Below are 12148 nucleotides of genomic sequence, written 5' to 3' on the forward strand. Positions count from 1 at the left end.
TCTCAGAAATACAAAGAAAAATGGTCTTAAAGGACACAAAATAGGCTTTTCTTCAGCCAAAAACTAGTTTCTCACTGATTTTTTTGAATTTCATGATATTTTCTTTTGAAGTTTTTAAATCTTTGCGAAGAAATCTACTTCCGACTTCCGACTTCCGGGCATTTTTTCACTTCCGAATTCCGACTTCCGACTTCCGGATTTGGGATTTTACTTCCGACTTCCGACTTCCGGATTTGGAATTTTACTTCCGACTTCCGACTTCCGTTTTTGAAAAAATCACTTCCGCGCAACTCTGCTACGCACCGGTTTGCAAATATAAAATGATTTTTCAGTCGAAATCCATCTCAATTTACATATTTTCCTATTTTGCAGACAGTAAAACACTATGACTCGGTTGAGGAACTGGAATATCATGATCCGCTGGAAGCAGAAGCTCATATCGCGTTTTATGAGACTATGAAAGGTGATTACGATTCGAAAAATTGCAAAAATTCAATCAAAAATTAATGTTTCAGACCGCCCGGAACCGCGTGAATACGAGTATTTGTATCGTGTCGAGTACGCGATGCTCTACGGAGTACTCCGATTGCCACCCGATTTCCGAGAGGAACACGGAATTCCGACGACGTGGATACGGGTGAGATTCTGAGAGAAAAGTCGGAAAATTGCTTTAATTTTGGTGAAAATCATCGAATAACGCGTTTTTCCGAATACTTTGCTTAAAAATTCTCTGAAATGTCCTACTGTTTACATAGAAACGAGTCTGGCGTGCTTTTGACGCGTTTTTTCAAATCTCCGGATTAAAAATAGCATAAACAAGGTTAAACCTGTCTAAAAAAATCAGTTTGAGCCAACCTCCTGGCGCGCCTTTGACGCGTTTTTTGGAACTTGCTGCAATATCGTGGAAATGATAGGGAAAAGTGTGAAAATTGCATGCCTGGCGCGTCTTTGACGCGTTTTTGACCTGAAACCGCTAGAAAACTGTATTTTTCAACAGAAATCATTCTTCCTGACGCTCCCCATTTCAGTTTTTCTCAAAACCACCTTTCGAGAATAAGAATGTGGCTGGCGTTTTTTCGGCGCTTTTTTAACAGTGTTTAGGTTGAAAATCGCGTTGAAAGGCCCAGAAAACTGTTCAATTTCTTATATTTCGAACCAAAAAAAAGTGACTGGCGTTCCGTTAACGCGTTTTGAGCTGGAAAACGCGAAAAAACATATGTCTGGCGTGCCTTTGGCGCCTTCCCAATTCGAAAAATCCCGAATTTTTTGCAGACCGTCAAAAACCAACATTCGAGACTAAGAATGTGGCTGGCGTACTTTTGGCGCGTTTTTCGTAGCGTCTAGCTTGAAAATCGCTGGAAAACGCCCAAAAACAAATAGCTGGCGTGCCTTTGGCGCTTTTTAATCAATTTTTGTCTGAAAAATCTCCAATTTTTTCGTTGCAGATCGACTCGAAATCGCGTTGCTTCGGCGACCAAATGTCTCGTCTAATGATGCGTCTATTCGTCGGATACGAGGATACAATCATCGCCGCCCTCCGTGGACAAGCCTACAATCTATCACTCGTCCATCCGGAAACCCATTCGATGGGATATCTTCATAATCTTCAAACACACGATCACTACCATTTTGTGGCGAATTCACTCGGCAAATGGAGTTATATCACCGCCGCCGTGTTGATGATCATTTTTGTGCGTTTTTTGGGGTGGAAAATGGTGGAAAATTGCTTTTTTCCGGTCAAAAATACGAAAAACCCCGAAAAAATGAACAAAAATGCGAAAATTTGAGTTTTTGAGCCCGTCTGGCGCGCCTTTAGCGCGTTTAATAAATTTCTGAAAATCACTATAATTTTGTGAGTTTTTCGGATGAAAATTGTGAAACTTTTGATTTTTTGGAGTAAAAGTTGAAAATCCTGGAAATTTGAACAAAAATGTGCTTAAAATGCAAAAATTTGTGTTCTTGAGCCCGACTGGCGTGACTTCGGCGCGTTTTTGAACATTTTCGAAAATCACTATAATTAGGCAAGAAACCTCATAAAAACAATTTTTTTAAAACAAAACCGTGCTGCTGGCGTGCCATGAGTTATGAGTTTTTTGGGCTGAAAAATGGTGAAAAATCCAAAATCGTCCAAAAAACCCGAAAAAATGACCGAAAAATGCAAAAATTTGAGATTTTGAGCCGAAAAGTTGCCTGGCGCACCTTTAGCGCGTTTAATAAATTTCTAAAAATCACTATAATTTTGTGAGTTTTCCGGGTGAAAATAGTGAAAATGTTTATTTTTTCGAATAAAATAGTCCGAAAAATCGGAAGAAATGACCTCAAAATGCAAAAATTCGAGTTTTTTAGCCGTTCGAAAAGTTGACTGGCGCACCTTCAGCGCGTTTAATACATTTTTAAAAAGCACGATAATTTTGTGAGGTTTTGGAGTGAGAAATAGTGGAAAATCGAATTTTTGAGGCAAAATAGTCCGAAAAACAGGAAAAAATGACCGAAAAATGCTGAAATTTGAGTTTTTGAGCCTTCTGGCGCACCTTCGGCGCGTTTTCATCTCAAGAGTGTTTAGGTTTGAAAACGCGTCAGAGGCGCGCCAGATACTGTTTTTTCGGTTTCTAGCATAATTTCAGTGATTTTTACGAAAAAAAAACGCGCCGAAGGTGCGCCAGACATCTGTCTTGCTCGGTTTCTAGCATAATTTCAGTAATTTCCACAATACAAATTGCTGAAAAACGCGCCAAAGGTGCGACAGCCATAGGTTTTTCTTAATTTCGGCGGCGGTTTTCCGACATTTTGTGCAATTCTAAAGGCTCTAATTTGGATTTCTGGCTGAAATTCGCATCTGAATAATAATTTCCAGACATTCGCCATCTCGATGCTTCTCCGCTTCTCACACCATCAAATATTCGTGTTCATTATCGATTTATTGCACATGTTCGAGTTACAACAACCACTGAATCCACCCGTCGCACCGCTGATTACTGTAGTGTTGGCGTTAGTTGGTGAGTTGGGCTCATTTAGGTCCAAAGTCGAGAAATGACCCCGTTTCGAAACTGTACCGTTTCGAAACTGTTTCGAAATTAGTCTGAAATGGAACCGTTTGTTTTAGAACTGGGAACAGAACCTTTCTTTCCGTCGTTTCAAAACTAGTCCGATTTGTAACCGTGCCGTTCTAGAACCGTTCGGAACCGGACATTTTCCGAAACACCCCTCTGAAAACCGTTTTGAAACTGATCCTGTTTTAGAACCTTGCCGTTCTAGAACCGTCTGTTTCAGAACTGTTTCAAAACTGATTCGATTAGGAATCATCAGTTTTAAAACTGTTTCAAAACGGCGTCAAATTTGAATTGTCTCCCGTTTTGAAACCGTCCGTTTTGGATTAGTTCAGTTTGAAACCTTGCCGTTATAAAACGGGTTTTCATAAATTATCCGTTTCAGAACCGTTCTGAAAAGTCAAAAATCGTACCGTTTTGAAACCGGCCCTGTTTTAGAACTGATTCGTTTTGAAATTTGCCGTTTCGAAACTTTTCAAAACTTTGCCGTTTTAAAACCGTTCTGAACTGCTTCATGACGACATCACCTGTGTGGGAACCGCCGTTTCAAAACTGTCATGTTTTGAAACCATCATGTTTTAGAACCGTTTCAGAACGGCTTCGGTTTCAAACCTCGCCGTTTTAGAACCATTCCGAGCCGGGTAGTTTCGAAACCTTCCCGTCAGCTAAAACAGCCGAAAATCCTTCATTTTTGTAGAAAAATCAAGTGATTTTCCATCAGGCTGTCGCACCTTCGGCGCGTTTAAATTAACCTTAAAATTGTGATATTTGGTGTCAAAAACAGCAGTTTTTTGCATTTTCTCACGGAAAACTGCCGAAAAATGCGATTTTTTTGGATTTTTAGCTGAAAAATGACGATTTAGAAAACCGCCGATTTAGCGACACATTTTAGACACATCCGTTTTGAAACCGTTCTAAAACGGGTTTCACACGCCCATTTCGCAACCGCCTCTCTCCAAATACGTGGATAACAGGTGTTTCAGGAATGGAGGCGATCATGGCTGAAGTGTTCAACGACACTTCCATCGCCTTCTACGTCATTCTCATCGTTTGGGTCGCCGATCAATACGATGCGATATGTTGTCATTCGCCGACGTCGAAAAAGTTCTGGCTTCGATTCTTCTATATCTATCAGTTCTTTTTCTACTCATATCAATATCGATTCTCGGGACAATACGGTGGTCTAGCACTTCTCACGTCGTCAATGTTCATTTTGGTGGGTTTTCGGATACGCGCCCGAGGCGCGACAGACAAACAGATTCTTGGCGCAGGTTTGAAAATCAAAATCGCGCCGTAGGCACGCCAGCAGCTTGAGGAAGCAACCGTTTTTAGACGGATTCCAATAGTATTTCGATGAATTCCTGAAGATTAATGCATAAAACGCGCCAAAAGAACGCCAGATTCACGTCTGTCGGTTCAAATTATTCAAACTTAGATGATTTCCGGTGTTATTTCAGAGATTTTTTAGACATTTAAAGAGAAAACGCGTCGCAGGCACGCCAGACACTTTTTCAGATTTCAATGAATTTTACGCGTAAAAAACTCCAAAATTTCGCTAAAAATGGCTAAAAACCGGAAAATAGACTTTTTCAAATTTCATGTTTTTGAACCCTTTTAAAACTTAAAAAAAAAGGTTGAAAATTGAAAAATTCCGGTAAAAATGGCTAAAAACCAAATCTAATCAACCTGAACTAAAACGACCCTGCTGTCGCACCTTTGACGCATTTTTCGATTTTTTTTTTGAAAAAAAATCAAAAATGCTAATTTTCATCTGGATTTTCGTGATTTTTCCGGCATTTTCAGCTAAAAATCTCCAAATGATGCGCCTAAGGCACGCCAGACACTCGAAATCTGCAAGAAAAGCCAAAAACAGCGCCGACGGCACGCCAGACACATAGTTTTTTTGTAAAACTAAAACTATTCCACTTTAAAGGGCTTCCAGCGCAGACTTTTGCGATTTCGCGCGCCCAAGGCACGCCAGACACCCATTTTTTTCCAATCTTCAAAATTTACCGATTCCTTTCAGCACTCAATGATCTACTTCTTCCATCACTACGAAATGCCGCTCATCTTGTATCAAGATCGTGTTTCACAGGTGTTGGCTGATCTACACGCACCGCCGGTACAGTTTTGGCGCGAATTTCGAAAAAAAATGTTGAAAAATTTCTGAAAACGCAATTTCGGTAGAGCGCACTTGCGTTTTTTGGGATTCTTTTTTTTCTTACATCTGTCACTTCCATCGCCTCTATACTTTTCTCATCTTCGAGATGTCTCTCCAGATGACATTTCTCCTCCTCCACGACGACATCTCGTTTTTTTTTCTTCTGGAAATCCGACGCCTTCTCGTTTTTCTCCTCTCTTCTCGCTTAGCTCATCCATCTATGTATGTTAGGTGATGAATTATTAATTCATGAATGTGGTGGTCCTTTTCCCTATCTTGTCGACGGAGAGCTCAAAAATTGACTTTTTGGCCTCAAAAAACGAGATTTTGAGTGGAATTTGTGACCTTATATGTCAAAATTGAATTTTTTGACGGAAAAACTGTTTTAACATGGTTTTTAGAGGAAAATCCATCATTTTTCAGTAATTTTAAACATAGTTATGTTATAGAAGTCCTCTAGCTCATGAACCAGATATGAAATGTTCGGTTTCGAAACGTCCGGTTCCAAAACGTACCAGTCTTGAAAGAGGAAAGTCCATATGTGAATAAAGTGGCTGCCGTTTTTTCGGCGCTTTTTTAACAGCGTTTAGCTTAAAAATCGCGTTAAAAGGTTCATTTAACAAAACGCGCCGAAGGCACGCCAGACCGCGTTTTGAATAGCTGAAAAACTAAAAGTTTTGCATTTTTCTTCAAATTTTCTGATATTTTCCTTTTTCTGACTTATAAAATGCAATTTTTCACCATTTTCGCCCTCAATTTGCCTCAGAAACCATAAAACCACTTTTAGAAGTGTTTTGAAGGTTCTGAAGTCCTCAGATGATAGTTTTGACGCGTTTTGGGGGTCTAAGCCGCTGAAAATGCTCAGAATATTCTGAAACTAGGTTTTCAGAATTTTCAGCATTTGAAGTTTGGTTTTGAAAATAAGTAGGAGAAATTGGATCCTGATTTTGGCTCAGAAACTGTGAGAACTTCTGCCCAGAATCGTACTATTTGATCTTCAGAATGCAATTTTCTGTTGTCAGAGATGTTCCAGACATTCTCAGGACCGCCTGGAATTAAAAACATTCCTCAGAACCTTCAAGACCGCCTCTTCAGCCGGTCTACTGAGACTACGCTAGAGCGTAGTTGCACTGGAATCGCTGAGATTCAGAGTCAGATGCTTCTATCGTCTAGAATCTCAAAGTCGTACTTTGCTCAACTGTGATTTCGGTAGAGCGCACGTGCAACTGATTGTAGGTGACCGTGTTCTCAAAAACAGACTGGTTCACTGAGCAGCGTCATAACTCGCTTCAAACGCAATATTATGAGCTGAAAAGTATACCAAAATGTAGATCTCGACGAGTTCTATTTATCTGGATTAGTCCCGGGAGAATCGCGATTTGTTAGGCTATCTGATTCAGATCGAGAAGTCTGCATTCTGAATTTCATGCTGAAGTTCCCGCTCTAGAGCAGTTTACTGGCTTCAAATCGTCAGAATCAGATTCTAGGCAATGACGGGTTGGTAATATGTCCCGGGCCGGGTTATAACGACTTTTTTGGACATTTTCACGTTTGTCCGACCCGCGGCACGCTAAAAACCCGTTGTGAGCCTCGGAGTTTGCCAGTAACATAGAACTCGTTGTGATCTACATTTTGGTATATTTTGTAGCTCATAAAACTGAGTTTGAACGGAGATACCAAGAAAAATGTCCGAAATTCCCCGATTGTCACATAAAAACCACAACTTTTCTCCATCACTTCCAAAAACACTTGAATTCAATGTTTTTTCTTTCTTCTTCATTTTTTTACTCAAAAACAAAATTCTCCCTCTCTTCTTTTCTTTCTAACTCATTTCTCTTTTCCCCCCTTCCTTTTCTTGTTGTGTGGGAAAATAAGTGATGTATTTTAGAAGAAGAAGGAGAAAAGAAATGCACATCATCAAGAAAGATGGGTCCCCTCGACTAAACTCAACAACTTTTTTTTCTTTTCCCTGCGTCTCATAGAAAGAATCTTTCGAATTTCTTCTGGGGGTGCTTAACTTTTTTCGACGACGACGAGGAGAAAGAGTCTTCTGGAGCGACTTTACTATTATTTTTTGGGGTTTTACCATCCTGAGTTGCTGCTCAGCAAAATCAATATAGGTGAATGATACGGAGCTTAGCTAGAGCTAAAGCTTCAAACTGACTGAGTAGCGACTGCGGGTCTGATGCCAATGATTGATGGTATTTCTCTGAAAACCCCTCATCTGACGCAGCTTTTAGTGTCAAGATTCTAATCTTTTGTGACAAAATCATCCTAGAGTAAGCTCCGCCCACTTTTTGAGGTATTACAATCTCATGTACCTTGTGGGGGCCTAAATGGGCGGAGTTCATAAGCCTAACACATAACGAAATTCTAAGGAGACGGAGCTTCTAATCTTGAATGAGCGGTGTTTCTGAGCCTAATGGGTAGATTTCTTGAGCTTAAAAACCATTGCTTCGAAGCAGAGCTTCTAAGCCTAAATAGGCGGAGCTTATAAGCCTAAATGAACGGAGTTTCTAAGCCTAAACATGCGAAGCTCCTAAGCCTAAAGATCATTGCTTCGAAGCCTAAAAAGCAGAGATTCTAAGCCTAAATGGGCGGAGCTTACACATATAATTTGTGGGCGGAGTCTCACTTCGATCAATATCGATTCCGTTCTCCCCTCAATGTATTGGTATTCAAAATGAGAATTTTCATTCATTTTTTGGCCTCCCTCCCCTCCCAACACTTATTTATTTGTCTTCCTCTCGTTTCCTGTCATAACCATCACTATCCAAACACTACATACACATATATGTATGTATGAGTATAGTGATGGAATGGAATTCCTTCTCATTTACTCACATTCCCACTATTTCCGTTTTCAATTGACTGAATTGGAGTAATACTATTAGTTGTGAGATTTGACTGAAATTGGCGCTTTTTGGTCTCCGTAGTGCGATTTTTAAAAGCCCCCCGTGACCGGAAGCTATTTTGAAAAGGTCCCCCACACCTATTCAGTCCGTTTTGTGGGAAATAATGGAGCTCATGTGGTCTCCAAATGTCTTTTGGAGCTCATGAGCTCCCAAAAGTCTTCTGGTCTTCTAGAGCGCGTCTGCTATCTGGCAGAGCTCAAAAATGGGCTCCCGTACAGTTTCAGATGGCTGAAAGCATGCTTGGCGTCTTCTGGAACGTTCAAATGAGCTCAGACAAGTTCTTGAGCGCTTTAAACGTCTGAAAACTCTGAGACTGTTTTCTAGACTTATATGAAGGCTTCCAGAGCGTTTCCGATGACTTTTTGAATGCTAAAACACGTCCGACGGTCTTGAAGTCCTTTTGGAGCTTCCAGACCTCTTCTGGAGCATTCTTATGACTTCTGGGTTACTCAGATATCCTACGGTCTTCATAAAAGGCTAAATTGTTTTCTGGCTTCTGAAGTCAATTTTGGCATCGTCTGGTCTCTAGATGAGTCCCCAGCGTCCTGAACGGTCACGGTCTCCAAATTCTTCACGATCAAGACTGAATCCTATCGAACGATTCCTAGAAGGCGAAGGGCTCAATGAAGTTTCTTGGCTTTCAAAAGACTCACTGGCGTCGTTAGACCTTCTGAAGCCTCCTGGACTATCGATAATTTTTCTCCAGAAATCTGGGTGATACCTCCAGACCTTCTGAAGCCTACTGACAGAAACCACTGGTCCCCCTGGTCTCCCAAGACACATCTTACCGATACTAATTATGCTTAATTATCACCATCAGAAGACATAGACACCCTCTCCAAGAGATCCGGTCTGCTTCTCAATTCCATTACTTTGATTAGTTTTGGTGGGTGTGTCTAGAAGAGTGTCACACACTCTCACACACAACTTTCTTATTTTGAGTCATTCCCCCCTTCTCTCGCCTTTTTTTCATTATCTTGATGAAAAATAGCGAGGAGAACAATAGAAGGGCCTGAGTTTGACACGGGAGGTGTCGTTTTTAGAAGTGTCTAGAAGATTCTGAAGTCGTCTAACATTCTCAAGGTTACTGTAGCCTGGATAGCTACTAGAAATGTCTAGAATCTGATTCTGGAGCGATTTTCGTTGATTTCAATTGCTTGAGCTAGAATTTGCGATCCAAGGTGCCTAGAATCGTCCCGAATCCGGATAAGATCTGAAATTTCAGCATGAGATTCAGAAAAAAACGGTTTCTCGGTTTGAATTCAGCCGTTCGAGAAATTCGATTCACAGAAACGTTCAAATCCGTCAGAAAACGAAAAGTTCTCAGCGGAACTAGAAAAGTTGCCTTCAGAACGCAATTTTTACATTGTCAGACAGTTCTAGACACTCCCAGAAGACATTGATCCGAAGATCTCAAGAAAAAAACTTGAGCCGGATCACTGAGATTTCGTTAGAGCGTTCTTGCACTGGAATCGCTTAGATCCCGTGTCCGCGCTTTGAGAAGCGTCTAGCAATTGCCTAGAATCTCAAATATGAAAGAACCAGCCTGTCTCCCCCGCCTTCGGCGGTTGAGCCGGCTGGTCTCTCTTCATTCACGTGGTCATTAACTTTCGAATGTGCCCGCATGGCCGAGTGGTCTAAAGCGGCGGTCGTTGTCCAAATCACGTCAGTTCGGTTTTGCCCGCTGGCTCAGTTTCTCTTCTCTGTTTCCAAAAACCGCTGCGGACATCGCCTCAGACAAACAGACAACGCCCAATTGTCTTTTATATATAAGAATGATTGGGATTTCGGTAGAGCGCACTTTCATGAAAGTGGCTCCGCTCAGAAATCTCGAAAACTCGCTGGAGCACATTTGCATCCAGATAGCTCTTCATACCTTTTCAAAATAAAAAGTGAGAACTCTCCACCCCAAACCAATTTCCTGTCGGTTTTTTTTCCCGCCATCCCTTCCATTTTTCCATTTCCCCTTTCTCTCTCCCCGTCATTTTATATATTTGGGTATTTGCACACACACACACAGAGACACAACACTAACGAAATGAGAGAGAAAGAAAGATGTGAAAGTATTATTTGTTGTTCTGTGCTGCTATTTGTCCTTCTTTTTTTCCATCCTTTTCAATACTCTTCTTTTTTGGCTCCGTTTTTTTTGGGAAGATAGAGTGACCGATAGGTTTTACTTTCAGTGTGGAAAGAATAGGCTGGTCTAGAGAAGCCTGAAACGGTCTAAAGACCGTCAGGATCCTTAAACCAAGCCAAAACCGAAAAGTCTCTGGTTTGGTCGGAAACCCGCCGTGATCTATCTCGGATGGCCTAAATCTGATAATCAGATTCTGATTGTGATACTGTAGACCAAGAAACCTGTGGTTTACCTTAATCTCAGCAGTTTTCAACTCGTTCTGATGAGTTTCTGCTGAAATCGGTTTCACTGCGTAGCGACTAGAAATTCACAGTCGATGGATACGGAGTCAAACGACATATCCACAGTCGTTTGAACGAGAACCGTTCTCAATAGCTAATGGATGACCATAAAATTGGACTTCTTAGTCTCTGTGGTCCCACTGCGTAGCGACTCGAAATTCATAGTCGATGGATACGGAGTCAGGTCGAGCAAGCCGTTCTGAATAGCTACTCGATGACCATAAAGCTGTTGTCAGACATCAAATCTGGTATAGCTGACGGTCCGAAGTGGTCAGTGACCACTCGGCTAAAACATGTCTAGACCGTCCGAAGTTTCGTCTGAAACGGCCTAGACCTTACGTTTCACAGTTTCAGACTCAAAATACGAGCCAAAAACTTGTCAGATGGAAATTCTGCGCTAAAAGTTGATCTGGGACTGAATTTCCAGCCAAAATTCGAGGTAGACCAGGTCTTCGATCTCAATACTGCTCGAAACCCGGATAAAACCGGTTTTTAGTCAGTCAGACCAATTTTTAAGCCAGAAAACCGTTCAAAATCCTTGATTTTCCACCAGAAATCGGTAGGAATCACATGAGTTGAGCTGGTTCTCGCAAGATGCTCCGCCCCCATTCCTCCCGACACCATATAATCCTTACTATGCGTCGAGTCTCTTCCAAGTGTCACACACCTCTCCCACTCACCCCGATTTCCAAATACCGATCGAACAGGTGATTTCCGAGCACTTGTCGTGCTCTTTCACAAGTGCTCTCTCATTCTCTCCACCCCGAAACGGCTCGCAAAATGAGAAAACAGGTGGTCAGTTATTGGAGCTATTTTCGGAGCACTTATTTTTGGGAGAAGGTCGCCACTGATTTCTCTTTGTGTCGAACAGGTGTAAAGTTTGGTGGTGTTTAGAGACCAATTTCTGGCTCAAAATGAGGTTTTTGGGTGATTTTCAGCCAAAAACCCGTGTTTTGAGACCAGCTTTCACCCACAATTCATGGTAAGATTCTGTTCAGAACAAATCTTGAATCAAAACTCGGCTCTGACCAAGACATGGCTGAAGGTTGTCAGTTTTAGGAAGTAGTACTCGGTTTTCAACCAATTTTCTGCTAAAAACCTCAATTTAGAGCTGTTCCGAGCTCAAAATTCGAATCTGAGCCAACTTTGAACCCCTTGGAATTCGGTTCTGTATCAATTTGAGCTTTTTCCACGCTGAATTCCTGATTTTTAGAAAGTTTTCAACCGACTCTGGAGGAATAAGAAGGAAAATCCCGATTCCCACCGATTTTAGGCGAAAAAAATCGGTTTGAGAGCAGTTTTAGGCCGAAAATTTGCTTCTTTTCCAGTCATTTTTCTCAAATTTTCGACTACAAACTACATGATTCATCCCAAAAACATTGAATTAGGGATGTGTAGTAGTGAGTAATCCGTCTTTCCGAAATCCAATTAACTTTTTCACTTTTTTTCTCCTTTTCTCTCTAATCTCATGTGTTTTTCTCGTGTTTTCCCCGTTTTATAATTGGGTTAACCAGAAAACAAAAAATTAGAGAGGAAATATTGGCATTTCCTGGTCATTTTGGACCCAAAAAAGGTTTTCTTTTGAAAAAGCGCCTGCGGCGCGCCAG

Source organism: Caenorhabditis remanei, chromosome II (assembly GCF_010183535.1).
Source record: "Caenorhabditis remanei strain PX506 chromosome II, whole genome shotgun sequence".
Taxonomy (NCBI): Eukaryota; Metazoa; Nematoda; class Chromadorea; order Rhabditida; family Rhabditidae; genus Caenorhabditis; species Caenorhabditis remanei.